This window comes from Trichomycterus rosablanca, unplaced genomic scaffold, assembly GCF_030014385.1.
Source record: "Trichomycterus rosablanca isolate fTriRos1 unplaced genomic scaffold, fTriRos1.hap1 scaffold_89, whole genome shotgun sequence".
NCBI lineage: Eukaryota > Metazoa > Chordata > Actinopteri > Siluriformes > Trichomycteridae > Trichomycterus > Trichomycterus rosablanca.
Genome location: NW_026947258.1, coordinates 171,727 through 188,760, shown reverse-complemented (window position 1 = coordinate 188,760; position 17,034 = coordinate 171,727). Strand labels below are relative to the sequence as shown.

At 51.4% G+C, this 17,034-nt stretch overlaps 43 non-coding genes across 43 annotated transcripts; all 43 read right to left on the bottom strand.

Moving 5' to 3' along the window:
• Window positions 1–45: 45 nt before the first annotated feature.
• Window positions 46–160, bottom strand: LOC134308747 (U5 spliceosomal RNA). The gene has a single exon (XR_010010979.1). It is a non-coding gene; the product is annotated as a U5 spliceosomal RNA (small nuclear RNA).
• A 381-nt stretch (window positions 161–541) lies between these two features.
• On the bottom strand, window positions 542–732 carry LOC134308427 (U2 spliceosomal RNA). The gene has a single exon (XR_010010693.1). It is a non-coding gene; the product is annotated as a U2 spliceosomal RNA (small nuclear RNA).
• Window positions 733–849: 117 nt separating this feature from the next.
• LOC134308746 (U5 spliceosomal RNA) lies at window positions 850–964 on the bottom strand. Its single transcript, XR_010010977.1, has one exon. It is a non-coding gene; the product is annotated as a U5 spliceosomal RNA (small nuclear RNA).
• A 379-nt stretch (window positions 965–1,343) lies between these two features.
• On the bottom strand, window positions 1,344–1,534 carry LOC134308343 (U2 spliceosomal RNA). Its single transcript, XR_010010611.1, has one exon. It is a non-coding gene; the product is annotated as a U2 spliceosomal RNA (small nuclear RNA).
• A 117-nt stretch (window positions 1,535–1,651) lies between these two features.
• On the bottom strand, window positions 1,652–1,766 carry LOC134308745 (U5 spliceosomal RNA). The gene has a single exon (XR_010010976.1). It is a non-coding gene; the product is annotated as a U5 spliceosomal RNA (small nuclear RNA).
• A 379-nt stretch (window positions 1,767–2,145) lies between these two features.
• On the bottom strand, window positions 2,146–2,336 carry LOC134308342 (U2 spliceosomal RNA). The gene has a single exon (XR_010010610.1). It is a non-coding gene; the product is annotated as a U2 spliceosomal RNA (small nuclear RNA).
• Window positions 2,337–2,453: 117 nt separating this feature from the next.
• LOC134308744 (U5 spliceosomal RNA) lies at window positions 2,454–2,568 on the bottom strand. Its single transcript, XR_010010975.1, has one exon. It is a non-coding gene; the product is annotated as a U5 spliceosomal RNA (small nuclear RNA).
• A 379-nt stretch (window positions 2,569–2,947) lies between these two features.
• Window positions 2,948–3,138, bottom strand: LOC134308276 (U2 spliceosomal RNA). Its single transcript, XR_010010546.1, has one exon. It is a non-coding gene; the product is annotated as a U2 spliceosomal RNA (small nuclear RNA).
• Window positions 3,139–3,255: 117 nt separating this feature from the next.
• Window positions 3,256–3,370, bottom strand: LOC134308743 (U5 spliceosomal RNA). The gene has a single exon (XR_010010974.1). It is a non-coding gene; the product is annotated as a U5 spliceosomal RNA (small nuclear RNA).
• Window positions 3,371–3,750: 380 nt separating this feature from the next.
• Window positions 3,751–3,941, bottom strand: LOC134308426 (U2 spliceosomal RNA). Its single transcript, XR_010010692.1, has one exon. It is a non-coding gene; the product is annotated as a U2 spliceosomal RNA (small nuclear RNA).
• Window positions 3,942–4,058: 117 nt separating this feature from the next.
• On the bottom strand, window positions 4,059–4,173 carry LOC134308741 (U5 spliceosomal RNA). Its single transcript, XR_010010971.1, has one exon. It is a non-coding gene; the product is annotated as a U5 spliceosomal RNA (small nuclear RNA).
• A 379-nt stretch (window positions 4,174–4,552) lies between these two features.
• Window positions 4,553–4,743, bottom strand: LOC134308341 (U2 spliceosomal RNA). Its single transcript, XR_010010609.1, has one exon. It is a non-coding gene; the product is annotated as a U2 spliceosomal RNA (small nuclear RNA).
• A 117-nt stretch (window positions 4,744–4,860) lies between these two features.
• LOC134308740 (U5 spliceosomal RNA) lies at window positions 4,861–4,975 on the bottom strand. Its single transcript, XR_010010970.1, has one exon. It is a non-coding gene; the product is annotated as a U5 spliceosomal RNA (small nuclear RNA).
• A 379-nt stretch (window positions 4,976–5,354) lies between these two features.
• On the bottom strand, window positions 5,355–5,545 carry LOC134308425 (U2 spliceosomal RNA). Its single transcript, XR_010010691.1, has one exon. It is a non-coding gene; the product is annotated as a U2 spliceosomal RNA (small nuclear RNA).
• Window positions 5,546–5,662: 117 nt separating this feature from the next.
• LOC134308739 (U5 spliceosomal RNA) lies at window positions 5,663–5,777 on the bottom strand. Its single transcript, XR_010010969.1, has one exon. It is a non-coding gene; the product is annotated as a U5 spliceosomal RNA (small nuclear RNA).
• Window positions 5,778–6,156: 379 nt separating this feature from the next.
• Window positions 6,157–6,347, bottom strand: LOC134308339 (U2 spliceosomal RNA). Its single transcript, XR_010010607.1, has one exon. It is a non-coding gene; the product is annotated as a U2 spliceosomal RNA (small nuclear RNA).
• Window positions 6,348–6,464: 117 nt separating this feature from the next.
• LOC134308738 (U5 spliceosomal RNA) lies at window positions 6,465–6,579 on the bottom strand. Its single transcript, XR_010010968.1, has one exon. It is a non-coding gene; the product is annotated as a U5 spliceosomal RNA (small nuclear RNA).
• A 379-nt stretch (window positions 6,580–6,958) lies between these two features.
• On the bottom strand, window positions 6,959–7,149 carry LOC134308423 (U2 spliceosomal RNA). Its single transcript, XR_010010689.1, has one exon. It is a non-coding gene; the product is annotated as a U2 spliceosomal RNA (small nuclear RNA).
• Window positions 7,150–7,266: 117 nt separating this feature from the next.
• Window positions 7,267–7,381, bottom strand: LOC134308737 (U5 spliceosomal RNA). Its single transcript, XR_010010967.1, has one exon. It is a non-coding gene; the product is annotated as a U5 spliceosomal RNA (small nuclear RNA).
• Window positions 7,382–7,760: 379 nt separating this feature from the next.
• LOC134308281 (U2 spliceosomal RNA) lies at window positions 7,761–7,951 on the bottom strand. Its single transcript, XR_010010550.1, has one exon. It is a non-coding gene; the product is annotated as a U2 spliceosomal RNA (small nuclear RNA).
• A 117-nt stretch (window positions 7,952–8,068) lies between these two features.
• LOC134308735 (U5 spliceosomal RNA) lies at window positions 8,069–8,183 on the bottom strand. Its single transcript, XR_010010966.1, has one exon. It is a non-coding gene; the product is annotated as a U5 spliceosomal RNA (small nuclear RNA).
• Window positions 8,184–8,563: 380 nt separating this feature from the next.
• On the bottom strand, window positions 8,564–8,754 carry LOC134308338 (U2 spliceosomal RNA). Its single transcript, XR_010010606.1, has one exon. It is a non-coding gene; the product is annotated as a U2 spliceosomal RNA (small nuclear RNA).
• Window positions 8,755–8,871: 117 nt separating this feature from the next.
• Window positions 8,872–8,986, bottom strand: LOC134308734 (U5 spliceosomal RNA). The gene has a single exon (XR_010010965.1). It is a non-coding gene; the product is annotated as a U5 spliceosomal RNA (small nuclear RNA).
• Window positions 8,987–9,365: 379 nt separating this feature from the next.
• Window positions 9,366–9,556, bottom strand: LOC134308337 (U2 spliceosomal RNA). Its single transcript, XR_010010605.1, has one exon. It is a non-coding gene; the product is annotated as a U2 spliceosomal RNA (small nuclear RNA).
• A 117-nt stretch (window positions 9,557–9,673) lies between these two features.
• Window positions 9,674–9,788, bottom strand: LOC134308733 (U5 spliceosomal RNA). The gene has a single exon (XR_010010964.1). It is a non-coding gene; the product is annotated as a U5 spliceosomal RNA (small nuclear RNA).
• A 379-nt stretch (window positions 9,789–10,167) lies between these two features.
• LOC134308500 (U2 spliceosomal RNA) lies at window positions 10,168–10,358 on the bottom strand. Its single transcript, XR_010010762.1, has one exon. It is a non-coding gene; the product is annotated as a U2 spliceosomal RNA (small nuclear RNA).
• A 117-nt stretch (window positions 10,359–10,475) lies between these two features.
• Window positions 10,476–10,590, bottom strand: LOC134308732 (U5 spliceosomal RNA). The gene has a single exon (XR_010010963.1). It is a non-coding gene; the product is annotated as a U5 spliceosomal RNA (small nuclear RNA).
• Window positions 10,591–10,969: 379 nt separating this feature from the next.
• On the bottom strand, window positions 10,970–11,160 carry LOC134308499 (U2 spliceosomal RNA). The gene has a single exon (XR_010010761.1). It is a non-coding gene; the product is annotated as a U2 spliceosomal RNA (small nuclear RNA).
• Window positions 11,161–11,277: 117 nt separating this feature from the next.
• Window positions 11,278–11,392, bottom strand: LOC134308731 (U5 spliceosomal RNA). Its single transcript, XR_010010962.1, has one exon. It is a non-coding gene; the product is annotated as a U5 spliceosomal RNA (small nuclear RNA).
• Window positions 11,393–11,771: 379 nt separating this feature from the next.
• On the bottom strand, window positions 11,772–11,962 carry LOC134308505 (U2 spliceosomal RNA). Its single transcript, XR_010010767.1, has one exon. It is a non-coding gene; the product is annotated as a U2 spliceosomal RNA (small nuclear RNA).
• A 117-nt stretch (window positions 11,963–12,079) lies between these two features.
• On the bottom strand, window positions 12,080–12,194 carry LOC134308729 (U5 spliceosomal RNA). The gene has a single exon (XR_010010960.1). It is a non-coding gene; the product is annotated as a U5 spliceosomal RNA (small nuclear RNA).
• A 379-nt stretch (window positions 12,195–12,573) lies between these two features.
• On the bottom strand, window positions 12,574–12,764 carry LOC134308336 (U2 spliceosomal RNA). Its single transcript, XR_010010604.1, has one exon. It is a non-coding gene; the product is annotated as a U2 spliceosomal RNA (small nuclear RNA).
• Window positions 12,765–12,881: 117 nt separating this feature from the next.
• On the bottom strand, window positions 12,882–12,996 carry LOC134308728 (U5 spliceosomal RNA). The gene has a single exon (XR_010010959.1). It is a non-coding gene; the product is annotated as a U5 spliceosomal RNA (small nuclear RNA).
• A 380-nt stretch (window positions 12,997–13,376) lies between these two features.
• LOC134308335 (U2 spliceosomal RNA) lies at window positions 13,377–13,567 on the bottom strand. Its single transcript, XR_010010603.1, has one exon. It is a non-coding gene; the product is annotated as a U2 spliceosomal RNA (small nuclear RNA).
• Window positions 13,568–13,684: 117 nt separating this feature from the next.
• On the bottom strand, window positions 13,685–13,799 carry LOC134308727 (U5 spliceosomal RNA). The gene has a single exon (XR_010010958.1). It is a non-coding gene; the product is annotated as a U5 spliceosomal RNA (small nuclear RNA).
• Window positions 13,800–14,178: 379 nt separating this feature from the next.
• LOC134308422 (U2 spliceosomal RNA) lies at window positions 14,179–14,369 on the bottom strand. The gene has a single exon (XR_010010688.1). It is a non-coding gene; the product is annotated as a U2 spliceosomal RNA (small nuclear RNA).
• A 117-nt stretch (window positions 14,370–14,486) lies between these two features.
• LOC134308726 (U5 spliceosomal RNA) lies at window positions 14,487–14,601 on the bottom strand. Its single transcript, XR_010010957.1, has one exon. It is a non-coding gene; the product is annotated as a U5 spliceosomal RNA (small nuclear RNA).
• A 379-nt stretch (window positions 14,602–14,980) lies between these two features.
• Window positions 14,981–15,171, bottom strand: LOC134308421 (U2 spliceosomal RNA). Its single transcript, XR_010010687.1, has one exon. It is a non-coding gene; the product is annotated as a U2 spliceosomal RNA (small nuclear RNA).
• A 117-nt stretch (window positions 15,172–15,288) lies between these two features.
• On the bottom strand, window positions 15,289–15,403 carry LOC134308724 (U5 spliceosomal RNA). Its single transcript, XR_010010956.1, has one exon. It is a non-coding gene; the product is annotated as a U5 spliceosomal RNA (small nuclear RNA).
• A 379-nt stretch (window positions 15,404–15,782) lies between these two features.
• On the bottom strand, window positions 15,783–15,973 carry LOC134308420 (U2 spliceosomal RNA). The gene has a single exon (XR_010010686.1). It is a non-coding gene; the product is annotated as a U2 spliceosomal RNA (small nuclear RNA).
• A 117-nt stretch (window positions 15,974–16,090) lies between these two features.
• On the bottom strand, window positions 16,091–16,205 carry LOC134308723 (U5 spliceosomal RNA). Its single transcript, XR_010010955.1, has one exon. It is a non-coding gene; the product is annotated as a U5 spliceosomal RNA (small nuclear RNA).
• Window positions 16,206–16,584: 379 nt separating this feature from the next.
• On the bottom strand, window positions 16,585–16,775 carry LOC134308334 (U2 spliceosomal RNA). The gene has a single exon (XR_010010602.1). It is a non-coding gene; the product is annotated as a U2 spliceosomal RNA (small nuclear RNA).
• Window positions 16,776–16,892: 117 nt separating this feature from the next.
• LOC134308722 (U5 spliceosomal RNA) lies at window positions 16,893–17,007 on the bottom strand. Its single transcript, XR_010010954.1, has one exon. It is a non-coding gene; the product is annotated as a U5 spliceosomal RNA (small nuclear RNA).
• Window positions 17,008–17,034: the final 27 nt, after the last annotated feature.

The window sequence follows — 17,034 nt, the reverse complement described above, 5'->3', positions numbered from 1 at the left end:
GCCTTCACGCCCACACACCTTCTGTCATTCCACCAGCAAAAGAGCAGCTTTGCAAAGACAAAGCCTTCAAAAAATAAGTTGAACTTGTCAACGTTCCTCTCCACGGAAATCTTTAGTAAAAGGCGAAAGATTTGTACGTGAATGAAGAGAAACTCCAGCCCTGCTCGCCGGTCGCCCAGGCCTCCGTAGGCCACCGGCCGCTCAAGGAAGAGGGCTCGAGGTAGAGCGACGAAAACCTGCAGCAAAAGCGCCCTTGGGTCGTCGGGTGGGTGACGAGGCAGCACAGCCTTTGCCTGGAGAAACACAGGGTGGGGGAAAATTAAGTCTTTCGCCTTTTTTTTTTTTTTTTTTTTTTTTTTTTAAGTAAAATGGAGGGAAAATGAAAAAGCGGGAAAAGCGGGACTCCCTAGCGCAAAAGGACCGAGGAAACCCCGGGCCTAGGCTAGGCAAAGGTCTAAGGCGCCGTACCCCTAATCCCAACAGCTTTCCAGCAGGGGCCAGTCACCAGCATTCGTCAATTACTCTTTCGTTTGACCGTTTATGAGGGTGCACCGTGACAGGAGGCAATGCAATACCTGGTCGATGCGTGGAGTGGACGGAGCAAGCCCCTCTTCCGACTCCCAGGCCTAAAAATCCATTTAATATATGGTCCTCGGGTAGAGGACGTATCAGATATTAAACTGATAAGAACAGATACTACACTTGATCTTAGCCAAAAGGCCGAGAAGCGATAACCTGAAATAGGCGCCGGGCCACTGGCCCTACCTTTTGAGGATCCGGACTAGTGGACGGCGCTGACCGGCCGCCTTCACGCCCACACACCTTCTGTCATTCCACCAGCAAAAGAGCAGCTTTGCAAAGACAAAGCCTTCAAAAAATAAGTTGAACTTGTCAACGTTCCTCTCCACGGAAATCTTTAGTAAAAGGCGAAAGATTTGTACGTGAATGAAGAGAAACTCCAGCCCTGCTCGCCGGTCGCCCAGGCCTCCGTAGGCCACCGGCCGCTCAAGGAAGAGGGCTCGAGGTAGAGCGACGAAAACCTGCAGCAAAAGCGCCCTTGGGTCGTCGGGTGGGTGACGAGGCAGCACAGCCTTTGCCTGGAGAAACACAGGGTGGGGGAAAATTAAGTCTTTCGCCTTTTTTTTTTTTTTTTTTTTTTTTTTAAGTAAAATGGAGGGAAAATGAAAAAGCGGGAAAAGCGGGACTCCCTAGCGCAAAAGGACCGAGGAAACCCCGGGCCTAGGCTAGGCAAAGGTCTAAGGCGCCGTACCCCTAATCCCAACAGCTTTCCAGCAGGGGCCAGTCACCAGCATTCGTCAATTACTCTTTCGTTTGACCGTTTATGAGGGTGCACCGTGCCAGGAGGCAATGCAATACCTGGTCGATGCGTGGAGTGGACTGAGCAAGCCCCTCTTCCGACTCCCAGGCCTAAAAATCCATTTAATATATGGTCCTCGGGTAGAGGACGTATCAGATATTAAACTGATAAGAACAGATACTACACTTGATCTTAGCCAAAAGGCCGAGAAGCGATAACCTGAAATAGGCGCCAGGCCACGGGCCCTACCTTTTGAGGATCCGGACTAGTGGACGGCGCTGACCGGCCGCCTTCACGCCCACACACCTTCTGTCATTCCACCAGCAAAAGAGCAGCTTTGCAAAGACAAAGCCTTCAAAAAATAAGTTGAACTTGTCAACGTTCCTCTCCACGGAAATCTTTAGTAAAAGGCGAAAGATTTGTACGTGAATGAAGAGAAACTCCAGCCCTGCTCGCCGGTCGCCCAGGCCTCCGTAGGCCACCGGCCGCTCAAGGAAGAGGGCTCGAGGTAGAGCGACGAAAACCTGCAGCAAAAGCGCCCTTGGGTCGTCGGGTGGGTGACGAGGCAGCACAGCCTTTGCCTGGAGAAACACAGGGTGGGGGAAAATTAAGTCTTTCGCCTTTTTTTTTTTTTTTTTTTTTTTTTTAAGTAAAATGGAGGGAAAATGAAAAAGCGGGAAAAGCGGGACTCCCTAGCGCAAAAGGACCGAGGAAACCCCGGGCCTAGGCTAGGCAAAGGTCTAAGGCGCCGTACCCCTAATCCCAACAGCTTTCCAGCAGGGGCCAGTCACCAGCATTCGTCAATTACTCTTTCGTTTGACCGTTTATGAGGGTGCACCGTGCCAGGAGGCAATGCAATACCTGGTCGATGCGTGGAGTGGACTGAGCAAGCCCCTCTTCCGACTCCCAGGCCTAAAAATCCATTTAATATATGGTCCTCGGGTAGAGGACGTATCAGATATTAAACTGATAAGAACAGATACTACACTTGATCTTAGCCAAAAGGCCGAGAAGCGATAACCTGAAATAGGCGCCAGGCCACGGGCCCTACCTTTTGAGGATCCGGACTAGTGGACGGCGCTGACCGGCCGCCTTCACGCCCACACACCTTCTGTCATTCCACCAGCAAAAGAGCAGCTTTGCAAAGACAAAGCCTTCAAAAAATAAGTTGAACTTGTCAACGTTCCTCTCCACGGAAATCTTTAGTAAAAGGCGAAAGATTTGTACGTGAATGAAGAGAAACTCCAGCCCTGCTCGCCGGTCGCCCAGGCCTCCGTAGGCCACCGGCCGCTCAAGGAAGAGGGCTCGAGGTAGAGCGACGAAAACCTGCAGCAAAAGCGCCCTTGGGTCGTCGGGTGGGTGACGAGGCAGCACAGCCTTTGCCTGGAGAAACACAGGGTGGGGGAAAATTAAGTCTTTCGCCTTTTTTTTTTTTTTTTTTTTTTTTTTAAGTAAAATGGAGGGAAAATGAAAAAGCGGGAAAAGCGGGACTCCCTAGCGCAAAAGGACCGAGGAAACCCCGGGCCTAGGCTAGGCAAAGGTCTAAGGCGCCGTACCCCTAATCCCAACAGCTTTCCAGCAGGGGCCAGTCACCAGCATTCGTCAATTACTCTTTCGTTTGACCGTTTATGAGGGTGCACCGTGCCAGGAGGCAATGCAATACCTGGTCGATGCGTGGAGTGGACTGAGCAAGCCCCTCTTCCGACTCCCAGGCCTAAAAATCCATTTAATATATGGTCCTCGGATAGAGGACGTATCAGATATTAAACTGATAAGAACAGATACTACACTTGATCTTAGCCAAAAGGCCGAGAAGCGATAACCTGAAATAGGCGCCGGGCCACGGGCCCTACCTTTTGAGGATCCGGACTAGTGGACGGCGCTGACCGGCCGCCTTCACGCCCACACACCTTCTGTCATTCCACCAGCAAAAGAGCAGCTTTGCAAAGACAAAGCCTTCAAAAAATAAGTTGAACTTGTCAACGTTCCTCTCCACGGAAATCTTTAGTAAAAGGCGAAAGATTTGTACGTGAATGAAGAGAAACTCCAGCCCTGCTCGCCGGTCGCCCAGGCCTCCGTAGGCCACCGGCCGCTCAAGGAAGAGGGCTCGAGGTAGAGCGACGAAAACCTGCAGCAAAAGCGCCCTTGGGTCGTCGGGTGGGTGACGAGGCAGCACAGCCTTTGCCTGGAGAAACACAGGGTGGGGGAAAATTAAGTCTTTCGCCTTTTTTTTTTTTTTTTTTTTTTTTTTTAAGTAAAATGGAGGGAAAATGAAAAAGCGGGAAAAGCGGGACTCCCTAGCGCAAAAGGACCGAGGAAACCCCGGGCCTAGGCTAGGCAAAGGTCTAAGGCGCCGTACCCCTAATCCCAACAGCTTTCCAGCAGGGGCCAGTCACCAGCATTCGTCAATTACTCTTTCGTTTGACCGTTTATGAGGGTGCACCGTGACAGGAGGCAATGCAATACCTGGTCGATGCGTGGAGTGGACGGAGCAAGCCCCTCTTCCGACTCCCAGGCCTAAAAATCCATTTAATATATGGTCCTCGGGTAGAGGACGTATCAGATATTAAACTGATAAGAACAGATACTACACTTGATCTTAGCCAAAAGGCCGAGAAGCGATAACCTGAAATAGGCGCCGGGCCACTGGCCCTACCTTTTGAGGATCCGGACTAGTGGACGGCGCTGACCGGCCGCCTTCACGCCCACACACCTTCTGTCATTCCACCAGCAAAAGAGCAGCTTTGCAAAGACAAAGCCTTCAAAAAATAAGTTGAACTTGTCAACGTTCCTCTCCACGGAAATCTTTAGTAAAAGGCGAAAGATTTGTACGTGAATGAAGAGAAACTCCAGCCCTGCTCGCCGGTCGCCCAGGCCTCCGTAGGCCACCGGCCGCTCAAGGAAGAGGGCTCGAGGTAGAGCGACGAAAACCTGCAGCAAAAGCGCCCTTGGGTCGTCGGGTGGGTGACGAGGCAGCACAGCCTTTGCCTGGAGAAACACAGGGTGGGGGAAAATTAAGTCTTTCGCCTTTTTTTTTTTTTTTTTTTTTTTTTTAAGTAAAATGGAGGGAAAATGAAAAAGCGGGAAAAGCGGGACTCCCTAGCGCAAAAGGACCGAGGAAACCCCGGGCCTAGGCTAGGCAAAGGTCTAAGGCGCCGTACCCCTAATCCCAACAGCTTTCCAGCAGGGGCCAGTCACCAGCATTCGTCAATTACTCTTTCGTTTGACCGTTTATGAGGGTGCACCGTGCCAGGAGGCAATGCAATACCTGGTCGATGCGTGGAGTGGACTGAGCAAGCCCCTCTTCCGACTCCCAGGCCTAAAAATCCATTTAATATATGGTCCTCGGGTAGAGGACGTATCAGATATTAAACTGATAAGAACAGATACTACACTTGATCTTAGCCAAAAGGCCGAGAAGCGATAACCTGAAATAGGCGCCGGGCCACGGGCCCTACCTTTTGAGGATCCGGACTAGTGGACGGCGCTGACCGGCCGCCTTCACGCCCACACACCTTCTGTCATTCCACCAGCAAAAGAGCAGCTTTGCAAAGACAAAGCCTTCAAAAAATAAGTTGAACTTGTCAACGTTCCTCTCCACGGAAATCTTTAGTAAAAGGCGAAAGATTTGTACGTGAATGAAGAGAAACTCCAGCCCTGCTCGCCGGTCGCCCAGGCCTCCGTAGGCCACCGGCCGCTCAAGGAAGAGGGCTCGAGGTAGAGCGACGAAAACCTGCAGCAAAAGCGCCCTTGGGTCGTCGGGTGGGTGACGAGGCAGCACAGCCTTTGCCTGGAGAAACACAGGGTGGGGGAAAATTAAGTCTTTCGCCTTTTTTTTTTTTTTTTTTTTTTTTTTAAGTAAAATGGAGGGAAAATGAAAAAGCGGGAAAAGCGGGACTCCCTAGCGCAAAAGGACCGAGGAAACCCCGGGCCTAGGCTAGGCAAAGGTCTAAGGCGCCGTACCCCTAATCCCAACAGCTTTCCAGCAGGGGCCAGTCACCAGCATTCGTCAATTACTCTTTCGTTTGACCGTTTATGAGGGTGCACCGTGACAGGAGGCAATGCAATACCTGGTCGATGCGTGGAGTGGACGGAGCAAGCCCCTCTTCCGACTCCCAGGCCTAAAAATCCATTTAATATATGGTCCTCGGGTAGAGGACGTATCAGATATTAAACTGATAAGAACAGATACTACACTTGATCTTAGCCAAAAGGCCGAGAAGCGATAACCTGAAATAGGCGCCGGGCCACTGGCCCTACCTTTTGAGGATCCGGACTAGTGGACGGCGCTGACCGGCCGCCTTCACGCCCACACACCTTCTGTCATTCCACCAGCAAAAGAGCAGCTTTGCAAAGACAAAGCCTTCAAAAAATAAGTTGAACTTGTCAACGTTCCTCTCCACGGAAATCTTTAGTAAAAGGCGAAAGATTTGTACGTGAATGAAGAGAAACTCCAGCCCTGCTCGCCTGTCGCCCAGGCCTCCGTAGGCCACCGGCCGCTCAAGGAAGAGGGCTCGAGGTAGAGCGACGAAAACCTGCAGCAAAAGCGCCCTTGGGTCGTCGGGTGGGTGACGAGGCAGCACAGCCTTTGCCTGGAGAAACACAGGGTGGGGGAAAATTAAGTCTTTCGATCTGTCTCGCGTGTGTTTTTTTTTTTTAAGTAAAATGGAGGGAAAATGAAAAAGCGGGAAAAGCGGGACTCCCTAGCGCAAAAGGACCGAGGAAACCCCGGGCCTAGGCTAGGCAAAGGTCTAAGGCGCCGTACCCCTAATCCCAACAGCTTTCCAGCAGGGGCCAGTCACCAGCATTCGTCAATTACTCTTTCGTTTGACCGTTTATGAGGGTGCACCGTGCCAGGAGGCAATGCAATACCTGGTCGATGCGTGGAGTGGACTGAGCAAGCCCCTCTTCCGACTCCCAGGCCTAAAAATCCATTTAATATATGGTCCTCGGGTAGAGGACGTATCAGATATTAAACTGATAAGAACAGATACTACACTTGATCTTAGCCAAAAGGCCGAGAAGCGATAACCTGAAATAGGCGCCGGGCCACGGGCCCTACCTTTTGAGGATCCGGACTAGTGGACGGCGCTGACCGGCCGCCTTCACGCCCACACACCTTCTGTCATTCCACCAGCAAAAGAGCAGCTTTGCAAAGACAAAGCCTTCAAAAAATAAGTTGAACTTGTCAACGTTCCTCTCCACGGAAATCTTTAGTAAAAGGCGAAAGATTTGTACGTGAATGAAGAGAAACTCCAGCCCTGCTCGCCGGTCGCCCAGGCCTCCGTAGGCCACCGGCCGCTCAAGGAAGAGGGCTCGAGGTAGAGCGACGAAAACCTGCAGCAAAAGCGCCCTTGGGTCGTCGGGTGGGTGACGAGGCAGCACAGCCTTTGCCTGGAGAAACACAGGGTGGGGGAAAATTAAGTCTTTCGCCTTTTTTTTTTTTTTTTTTTTTTTTTTAAGTAAAATGGAGGGAAAATGAAAAAGCGGGAAAAGCGGGACTCCCTAGCGCAAAAGGACCGAGGAAACCCCGGGCCTAGGCTAGGCAAAGGTCTAAGGCGCCGTACCCCTAATCCCAACAGCTTTCCAGCAGGGGCCAGTCACCAGCATTCGTCAATTACTCTTTCGTTTGACCGTTTATGAGGGTGCACCGTGACAGGAGGCAATGCAATACCTGGTCGATGCGTGGAGTGGACGGAGCAAGCCCCTCTTCCGACTCCCAGGCCTAAAAATCCATTTAATATATGGTCCTCGGGTAGAGGACGTATCAGATATTAAACTGATAAGAACAGATACTACACTTGATCTTAGCCAAAAGGCCGAGAAGCGATAACCTGAAATAGGCGCCGGGCCACTGGCCCTACCTTTTGAGGATCCGGACTAGTGGACGGCGCTGACCGGCCGCCTTCACGCCCACACACCTTCTGTCATTCCACCAGCAAAAGAGCAGCTTTGCAAAGACAAAGCCTTCAAAAAATAAGTTGAACTTGTCAACGTTCCTCTCCACGGAAATCTTTAGTAAAAGGCGAAAGATTTGTACGTGAATGAAGAGAAACTCCAGCCCTGCTCGCCGGTCGCCCAGGCCTCCGTAGGCCACCGGCCGCTCAAGGAAGAGGGCTCGAGGTAGAGCGACGAAAACCTGCAGCAAAAGCGCCCTTGGGTCGTCGGGTGGGTGACGAGGCAGCACAGCCTTTGCCTGGAGAAACACAGGGTGGGGGAAAATTAAGTCTTTCGCCTTTTTTTTTTTTTTTTTTTTTTTTTTAAGTAAAATGGAGGGAAAATGAAAAAGCGGGAAAAGCGGGACTCCCTAGCGCAAAAGGACCGAGGAAACCCCGGGCCTAGGCTAGGCAAAGGTCTAAGGCGCCGTACCCCTAATCCCAACAGCTTTCCAGCAGGGGCCAGTCACCAGCATTCGTCAATTACTCTTTCGTTTGACCGTTTATGAGGGTGCACCGTGCCAGGAGGCAATGCAATACCTGGTCGATGCGTGGAGTGGACTGAGCAAGCCCCTCTTCCGACTCCCAGGCCTAAAAATCCATTTAATATATGGTCCTCGGGTAGAGGACATATCAGATATTAAACTGATAAGAACAGATACTACACTTGATCTTAGCCAAAAGGCCGAGAAGCGATAACCTGAAATAGGCGCCGGGCCACGGGCCCTACCTTTTGAGGATCCGGACTAGTGGACGGCGCTGACCGGCCGCCTTCACGCCCACACACCTTCTGTCATTCCACCAGCAAAAGAGCAGCTTTGCAAAGACAAAGCCTTCAAAAAATAAGTTGAACTTGTCAACGTTCCTCTCCACGGAAATCTTTAGTAAAAGGCGAAAGATTTGTACGTGAATGAAGAGAAACTCCAGCCCTGCTCGCCGGTCGCCCAGGCCTCCGTAGGCCACCGGCCGCTCAAGGAAGAGGGCTCGAGGTAGAGCGACGAAAACCTGCAGCAAAAGCGCCCTTGGGTCGTCGGGTGGGTGACGAGGCAGCACAGCCTTTGCCTGGAGAAACACAGGGTGGGGGAAAATTAAGTCTTTCGCCTTTTTTTTTTTTTTTTTTTTTTTTTTTAAGTAAAATGGAGGGAAAATGAAAAAGCGGGAAAAGCGGGACTCCCTAGCGCAAAAGGACCGAGGAAACCCCGGGCCTAGGCTAGGCAAAGGTCTAAGGCGCCGTACCCCTAATCCCAACAGCTTTCCAGCAGGGGCCAGTCACCAGCATTCGTCAATTACTCTTTCGTTTGACCGTTTATGAGGGTGCACCGTGCCAGGAGGCAATGCAATACCTGGTCGATGCGTGGAGTGGACTGAGCAAGCCCCTCTTCCGACTCCCAGGCCTAAAAATCCATTTAATATATGGTCCTCGGGTAGAGGACGTATCAGATATTAAACTGATAAGAACAGATACTACACTTGATCTTAGCCAAAAGGCCGAGAAGCGATAACCTGAAATAGGCGCCGGGCCACAGGCCCTACCTTTTGAGGATCCGGACTAGTGGACGGCGCTGACCGGCCGCCTTCACGCCCACACACCTTCTGTCATTCCACCAGCAAAAGAGCAGCTTTGCAAAGACAAAGCCTTCAAAAAATAAGTTGAACTTGTCAACGTTCCTCTCCACGGAAATCTTTAGTAAAAGGCGAAAGATTTGTACGTGAATGAAGAGAAACTCCAGCCCTGCTCGCCGGTCGCCCAGGCCTCCGTAGGCCACCGGCCGCTCAAGGAAGAGGGCTCGAGGTAGAGCGACGAAAACCTGCAGCAAAAGCGCCCTTGGGTCGTCGGGTGGGTGACGAGGCAGCACAGCCTTTGCCTGGAGAAACACAGGGTGGGGGAAAATTAAGTCTTTCGCCTTTTTTTTTTTTTTTTTTTTTTTTTTAAGTAAAATGGAGGGAAAATGAAAAAGCGGGAAAAGCGGGACTCCCTAGCGCAAAAGGACCGAGGAAACCCCGGGCCTAGGCTAGGCAAAGGTCTAAGGCGCCGTACCCCTAATCCCAACAGCTTTCCAGCAGGGGCCAGTCACCAGCATTCGTCAATTACTCTTTCGTTTGACCGTTTATGAGGGTGCACCGTGCCAGGAGGCAATGCAATACCTGGTCGATGCGTGGAGTGGACTGAGCAAGCCCCTCTTCCGACTCCCAGGCCTAAAAATCCATTTAATATATGGTCCTCGGGTAGAGGACGTATCAGATATTAAACTGATAAGAACAGATACTACACTTGATCTTAGCCAAAAGGCCGAGAAGCGATAACCTGAAATAGGCGCCGGGCCACGGGCCCTACCTTTTGAGGATCCGGACTAGTGGACGGCGCTGACCGGCCGCCTTCACGCCCACACACCTTCTGTCATTCCACCAGCAAAAGAGCAGCTTTGCAAAGACAAAGCCTTCAAAAAATAAGTTGAACTTGTCAACGTTCCTCTCCACGGAAATCTTTAGTAAAAGGCGAAAGATTTGTACGTGAATGAAGAGAAACTCCAGCCCTGCTCGCCGGTCGCCCAGGCCTCCGTAGGCCACCGGCCGCTCAAGGAAGAGGGCTCGAGGTAGAGCGACGAAAACCTGCAGCAAAAGCGCCCTTGGGTCGTCGGGTGGGTGACGAGGCAGCACAGCCTTTGCCTGGAGAAACACAGGGTGGGGGAAAATTAAGTCTTTCGCCTTTTTTTTTTTTTTTTTTTTTTTTTTAAGTAAAATGGAGGGAAAATGAAAAAGCGGGAAAAGCGGGACTCCCTAGCGCAAAAGGACCGAGGAAACCCCGGGCCTAGGCTAGGCAAAGGTCTAAGGCGCCGTACCCCTAATCCCAACAGCTTTCCAGCAGGGGCCAGTCACCAGCATTCGTCAATTACTCTTTCGTTTGACCGTTTATGAGGGTGCACCGTGACAGGAGGCAATGCAATACCTGGTCGATGCGTGGAGTGGACGGAGCAAGCCCCTCTTCCGACTCCCAGGCCTAAAAATCCATTTAATATATGGTCCTCGGGTAGAGAACGTATCAGATATTAAACTGATAAGAACAGATACTACACTTGATCTTAGCCAAAAGGCCGAGAAGCGATAACCTGAAATAGGCGCCGGGCCACTGGCCCTACCTTTTGAGGATCCGGACTAGTGGACGGCGCTGACCGGCCGCCTTCACGCCCACACACCTTCTGTCATTCCACCAGCAAAAGAGCAGCTTTGCAAAGACAAAGCCTTCAAAAAATAAGTTGAACTTGTCAACGTTCCTCTCCACGGAAATCTTTAGTAAAAGGCGAAAGATTTGTACGTGAATGAAGAGAAACTCCAGCCCTGCTCGCCGGTCGCCCAGGCCTCCGTAGGCCACCGGCCGCTCAAGGAAGAGGGCTCGAGGTAGAGCGACGAAAACCTGCAGCAAAAGCGCCCTTGGGTCGTCGGGTGGGTGACGAGGCAGCACAGCCTTTGCCTGGAGAAACACAGGGTGGGGGAAAATTAAGTCTTTCGCCTTTTTTTTTTTTTTTTTTTTTTTTTTAAGTAAAATGGAGGGAAAATGAAAAAGCGGGAAAAGCGGGACTCCCTAGCGCAAAAGGACCGAGGAAACCCCGGGCCTAGGCTAGGCAAAGGTCTAAGGCGCCGTACCCCTAATCCCAACAGCTTTCCAGCAGGGGCCAGTCACCAGCATTCGTCAATTACTCTTTCGTTTGACCGTTTATGAGGGTGCACCGTGACAGGAGGCAATGCAATACCTGGTCGATGCGTGGAGTGGACGGAGCAAGCCCCTCTTCCGACTCCCAGGCCTAAAAATCCATTTAATATATGGTCCTCGGGTAGAGAACGTATCAGATATTAAACTGATAAGAACAGATACTACACTTGATCTTAGCCAAAAGGCCGAGAAGCGATAACCTGAAATAGGCGCCGGGCCACTGGCCCTACCTTTTGAGGATCCGGACTAGTGGACGGCGCTGACCGGCCGCCTTCACGCCCACACACCTTCTGTCATTCCACCAGCAAAAGAGCAGCTTTGCAAAGACAAAGCCTTCAAAAAATAAGTTGAACTTGTCAACGTTCCTCTCCACGGAAATCTTTAGTAAAAGGCGAAAGATTTGTACGTGAATGAAGAGAAACTCCAGCCCTGCTCGCCGGTCGCCCAGGCCTCCGTAGGCCACCGGCCGCTCAAGGAAGAGGGCTCGAGGTAGAGCGACGAAAACCTGCAGCAAAAGCGCCCTTGGGTCGTCGGGTGGGTGACGAGGCAGCACAGCCTTTGCCTGGAGAAACACAGGGTGGGGGAAAATTAAGTCTTTCGCCTTTTTTTTTTTTTTTTTTTTTTTTTTAAGTAAAATGGAGGGAAAATGAAAAAGCGGGAAAAGCGGGACTCCCTAGCGCAAAAGGACCGAGGAAACCCCGGGCCTAGGCTAGGCAAAGGTCTAAGGCGCCGTACCCCTAATCCCAACAGCTTTCCAGCAGGGGCCAGTCACCAGCATTCGTCAATTACTCTTTCGTTTGACCGTTTATGAGGGTGCACCGTGACAGGAGGCAATGCAATACCTGGTCGATGCGTGGAGTGGACTGAGCAAGCCCCTCTTCCGACTCCCAGGCCTAAAAATCCATTTAATATATGGTCCTCGGGTAGAGGACGTATCAGATATTAAACTGATAAGAACAGATACTACACTTGATCTTAGCCAAAAGGCCGAGAAGCGATAACCTGAAATAGGCGCCGGGCCACGGGCCCTACCTTTTGAGGATCCGGACTAGTGGACGGCGCTGACCGGCCGCCTTCACGCCCACACACCTTCTGTCATTCCACCAGCAAAAGAGCAGCTTTGCAAAGACAAAGCCTTCAAAAAATAAGTTGAACTTGTCAACGTTCCTCTCCACGGAAATCTTTAGTAAAAGGCGAAAGATTTGTACGTGAATGAAGAGAAACTCCAGCCCTGCTCGCCGGTCGCCCAGGCCTCCGTAGGCCACCGGCCGCTCAAGGAAGAGGGCTCGAGGTAGAGCGACGAAAACCTGCAGCAAAAGCGCCCTTGGGTCGTCGGGTGGGTGACGAGGCAGCACAGCCTTTGCCTGGAGAAACACAGGGTGGGGGAAAATTAAGTCTTTCGCCTTTTTTTTTTTTTTTTTTTTTTTTTTAAGTAAAATGGAGGGAAAATGAAAAAGCGGGAAAAGCGGGACTCCCTAGCGCAAAAGGACCGAGGAAACCCCGGGCCTAGGCTAGGCAAAGGTCTAAGGCGCCGTACCCCTAATCCCAACAGCTTTCCAGCAGGGGCCAGTCACCAGCATTCGTCAATTACTCTTTCGTTTGACCGTTTATGAGGGTGCACCGTGCCAGGAGGCAATGCAATACCTGGTCGATGCGTGGAGTGGACTGAGCAAGCCCCTCTTCCGACTCCCAGGCCTAAAAATCCATTTAATATATGGTCCTCGGGTAGAGGACGTATCAGATATTAAACTGATAAGAACAGATACTACACTTGATCTTAGCCAAAAGGCCGAGAAGCGATAACCTGAAATAGGCGCCGGGCCACGGGCCCTACCTTTTGAGGATCCGGACTAGTGGACGGCGCTGACCGGCCGCCTTCACGCCCACACACCTTCTGTCATTCCACCAGCAAAAGAGCAGCTTTGCAAAGACAAAGCCTTCAAAAAATAAGTTGAACTTGTCAACGTTCCTCTCCACGGAAATCTTTAGTAAAAGGCGAAAGATTTGTACGTGAATGAAGAGAAACTCCAGCCCTGCTCGCCGGTCGCCCAGGCCTCCGTAGGCCACCGGCCGCTCAAGGAAGAGGGCTCGAGGTAGAGCGACGAAAACCTGCAGCAAAAGCGCCCTTGGGTCGTCGGGTGGGTGACGAGGCAGCACAGCCTTTGCCTGGAGAAACACAGGGTGGGGGAAAATTAAGTCTTTCGCCTTTTTTTTTTTTTTTTTTTTTTTTTTTAAGTAAAATGGAGGGAAAATGAAAAAGCGGGAAAAGCGGGACTCCCTAGCGCAAAAGGACCGAGGAAACCCCGGGCCTAGGCTAGGCAAAGGTCTAAGGCGCCGTACCCCTAATCCCAACAGCTTTCCAGCAGGGGCCAGTCACCAGCATTCGTCAATTACTCTTTCGTTTGACCGTTTATGAGGGTGCACCGTGCCAGGAGGCAATGCAATACCTGGTCGATGCGTGGAGTGGACTGAGCAAGCCCCTCTTCCGACTCCCAGGCCTAAAAATCCATTTAATATATGGTCCTCGGGTAGAGGACGTATCAGATATTAAACTGATAAGAACAGATACTACACTTGATCTTAGCCAAAAGGCCGAGAAGCGATAACCTGAAATAGGCGCCGGGCCACGGGCCCTACCTTTTGAGGATCCGGACTAGTGGACGGCGCTGACCGGCCGCCTTCACGCCCACACACCTTCTGTCATTCCACCAGCAAAAGAGCAGCTTTGCAAAGACAAAGCCTTCAAAAAATAAGTTGAACTTGTCAACGTTCCTCTCCACGGAAATCTTTAGTAAAAGGCGAAAGATTTGTACGTGAATGAAGAGAAACTCCAGCCCTGCTCGCCGGTCGCCCAGGCCTCCGTAGGCCACCGGCCGCTCAAGGAAGAGGGCTCGAGGTAGAGCGACGAAAACCTGCAGCAAAAGCGCCCTTGGGTCGTCGGGTGGGTGACGAGGCAGCACAGCCTTTGCCTGGAGAAACACAGGGTGGGGGAAAATTAAGTCTTTCGCCTTTTTTTTTTTTTTTTTTTTTTTTTTAAGTAAAATGGAGGGAAAATGAAAAAGCGGGAAAAGCGGGACTCCCTAGCGCAAAAGGACCGAGGAAACCCCGGGCCTAGGCTAGGCAAAGGTCTAAGGCGCCGTACCCCTAATCCCAACAGCTTTCCAGCAGGGGCCAGTCACCAGCATTCGTCAATTACTCTTTCGTTTGACCGTTTATGAGGGTGCACCGTGACAGGAGGCAATGCAATACCTGGTCGATGCGTGGAGTGGACGGAGCAAGCCCCTCTTCCGACTCCCAGGCCTAAAAATCCATTTAATATATGGTCCTCGGGTAGAGGACGTATCAGATATTAAACTGATAAGAACAGATACTACACTTGATCTTAGCCAAAAGGCCGAGAAGCGATAACCTGAAATAGGCGCCGGGCCACTGGCCCTACCTTTTGAGGATCCGGACTAGTGGACGGCGCTGACCGGCCGCCTTCACGCCCACACACCTTCTGTCATTCCACCAGCAAAAGAGCAGCTTTGCAAAGACAAAGCCTTCAAAAAATAAGTTGAACTTGTCAACGTTCCTCTCCACGGAAATCTTTAGTAAAAGGCGAAAGATTTGTACGTGAATGAAGAGAAACTCCAGCCCTGCTCGCCGGTCGCCCAGGCCTCCGTAGGCCACCGGCCGCTCAAGGAAGAGGGCTCGAGGTAGAGCGACGAAAACCTGCAGCAAAAGCGCCCTTGGGTCGTCGGGTGGGTGACGAGGCAGCACAGCCTTTGCCTGGAGAAACACAGGGTGGGGGAAAATTAAGTCTTTCGCCTTTTTTTTTTTTTTTTTTTTTTTTTTAAGTAAAATGGAGGGAAAATGAAAAAGCGGGAAAAGCGGGACTCCCTAGCGCAAAAGGACCGAGGAAACCCCGGGCCTAGGCTAGGCAAAGGTCTAAGGCGCCGTACCCCTAATCCCAACAGCTTTCCAGCAGGGGCCAGTCACCAGCATTCGTCAATTACTCTTTCGTTTGACCGTTTATGAGGGTGCACCGTGACAGGAGGCAATGCAATACCTGGTCGATGCGTGGAGTGGACGGAGCAAGCCCCTCTTCCGACTCCCAGGCCTAAAAATCCATTTAATATATGGTCCTCGGGTAGAGGACGTATCAGATATTAAACTGATAAGAACAGATACTACACTTGATCTTAGCCAAAAGGCCGAGAAGCGATAACCTGAAATAGGCGCCGGGCCACTGGCCCTACCTTTTGAGGATCCGGACTAGTGGACGGCGCTGACCGGCCGCCTTCACGCCCACACACCTTCTGTCATTCCACCAGCAAAAGAGCAGCTTTGCAAAGACAAAGCCTTCAAAAAATAAGTTGAACTTGTCAACGTTCCTCTCCACGGAAATCTTTAGTAAAAGGCGAAAGATTTGTACGTGAATGAAGAGAAACTCCAGCCCTGCTCGCCGGTCGCCCAGGCCTCCGTAGGCCACCGGCCGCTCAAGGAAGAGGGCTCGAGGTAGAGCGACGAAAACCTGCAGCAAAAGCGCCCTTGGGTCGTCGGGTGGGTGACGAGGCAGCACAGCCTTTGCCTGGAGAAACACAGGGTGGGGGAAAATTAAGTCTTTCGCCTTTTTTTTTTTTTTTTTTTTTTTTTTAAGTAAAATGGAGGGAAAATGAAAAAGCGGGAAAAGCGGGACTCCCTAGCGCAAAAGGACCGAGGAAACCCCGGGCCTAGGCTAGGCAAAGGTCTAAGGCGCCGTACCCCTAATCCCAACAGCTTTCCAGCAGGGGCCAGTCACCAGCATTCGTCAATTACTCTTTCGTTTGACCGTTTATGAGGGTGCACCGTGACAGGAGGCAATGCAATACCTGGTCGATGCGTGGAGTGGACGGAGCAAGCCCCTCTTCCGACTCCCAGGCCTAAAAATCCATTTAATATATGGTCCTCGGGTAGAGGACGTATCAGATATTAAACTGATAAGAACAGATACTACACTTGATCTTAGCCAAAAGGCCGAGAAGCGATAACCTGAAATAGGCGCCGGGCCACTGGCCCTACCTTTTGAGGATCCGGACTAGTGGACGGCGCTGACCGGCCGCCTTCACGCCCACACACCTTCTGTCATTCCACCAGCAAAAGAGCAGCTTTGCAAAGACAAAGCCTTCAAAAAATAAGTTGAACTTGTCAACGTTCCTCTCCACGGAAATCTTTAGTAAAAGGCGAAAGATTTGTACGTGAATGAAGAGAAACTCCAGCCCTGCTCGCCGGTCGCCCAGGCCTCCGTAGGCCACCGGCCGCTCAAGGAAGAGGGCTCGAGGTAGAGCGACGAAAACCTGCAGCAAAAGCGCCCTTGGGTCGTCGGGTGGGTGACGAGGCAGCACAGCCTTTGCCTGGAGAAACACAGGGTGGGGGAAAATTAAGTCTTTCGCCTTTTTTTTTTTTTTTTTTTTTTTTTTAAGTAAAATGGAGGGAAAATGAAAAAGCGGGAAAAGCGGGACTCCCTAGCGCAAAAGGACCGAGGAAACCCCGGGCCTAGGCTAGGCAAAGGTCTAAGGCGCCGTACCCCTAATCCCAACAGCTTTCCAGCAGGGGCCAGTCACCAGCATTCGTCAATTACTCTTTCGTTTGACCGTTTATGAGGGTGCACCGTGCCAGGAGGCAATGCAATACCTGGTCGATGCGTGGAGTGGACTGAGCAAGCCCCTCTTCCGACTCCCAGGCCTAAAAATCCATTTAATATATGGTCCTCGGGTAGAGGACGTATCAGATATTAAACTGATAAGAACAGATACTACACTTGATCTTAGCCAAAAGGCCGAGAAGCGATAACCTGAAATAGGCGCCGGGCCACGGGCCCTACCTTTTGAGGATCCGGACTAGTGGACGGCGCTGACCGGCCGCCTTCACGCCCACACACCTTCTGTCATTCCACCAGCAAAAGAGCAGCTTTGCAAAGACAAAGCCTTCAAAAAATAAGTTGAACTTGTCAACGTTCCTCTCCACGGAAATCTTTAGTAAAAGGCGAAAGATTTGTACGTGAATGAAGAGAAACTCCAGCCCTGCTCGCCGGTCGCCCAGGCCTCCGT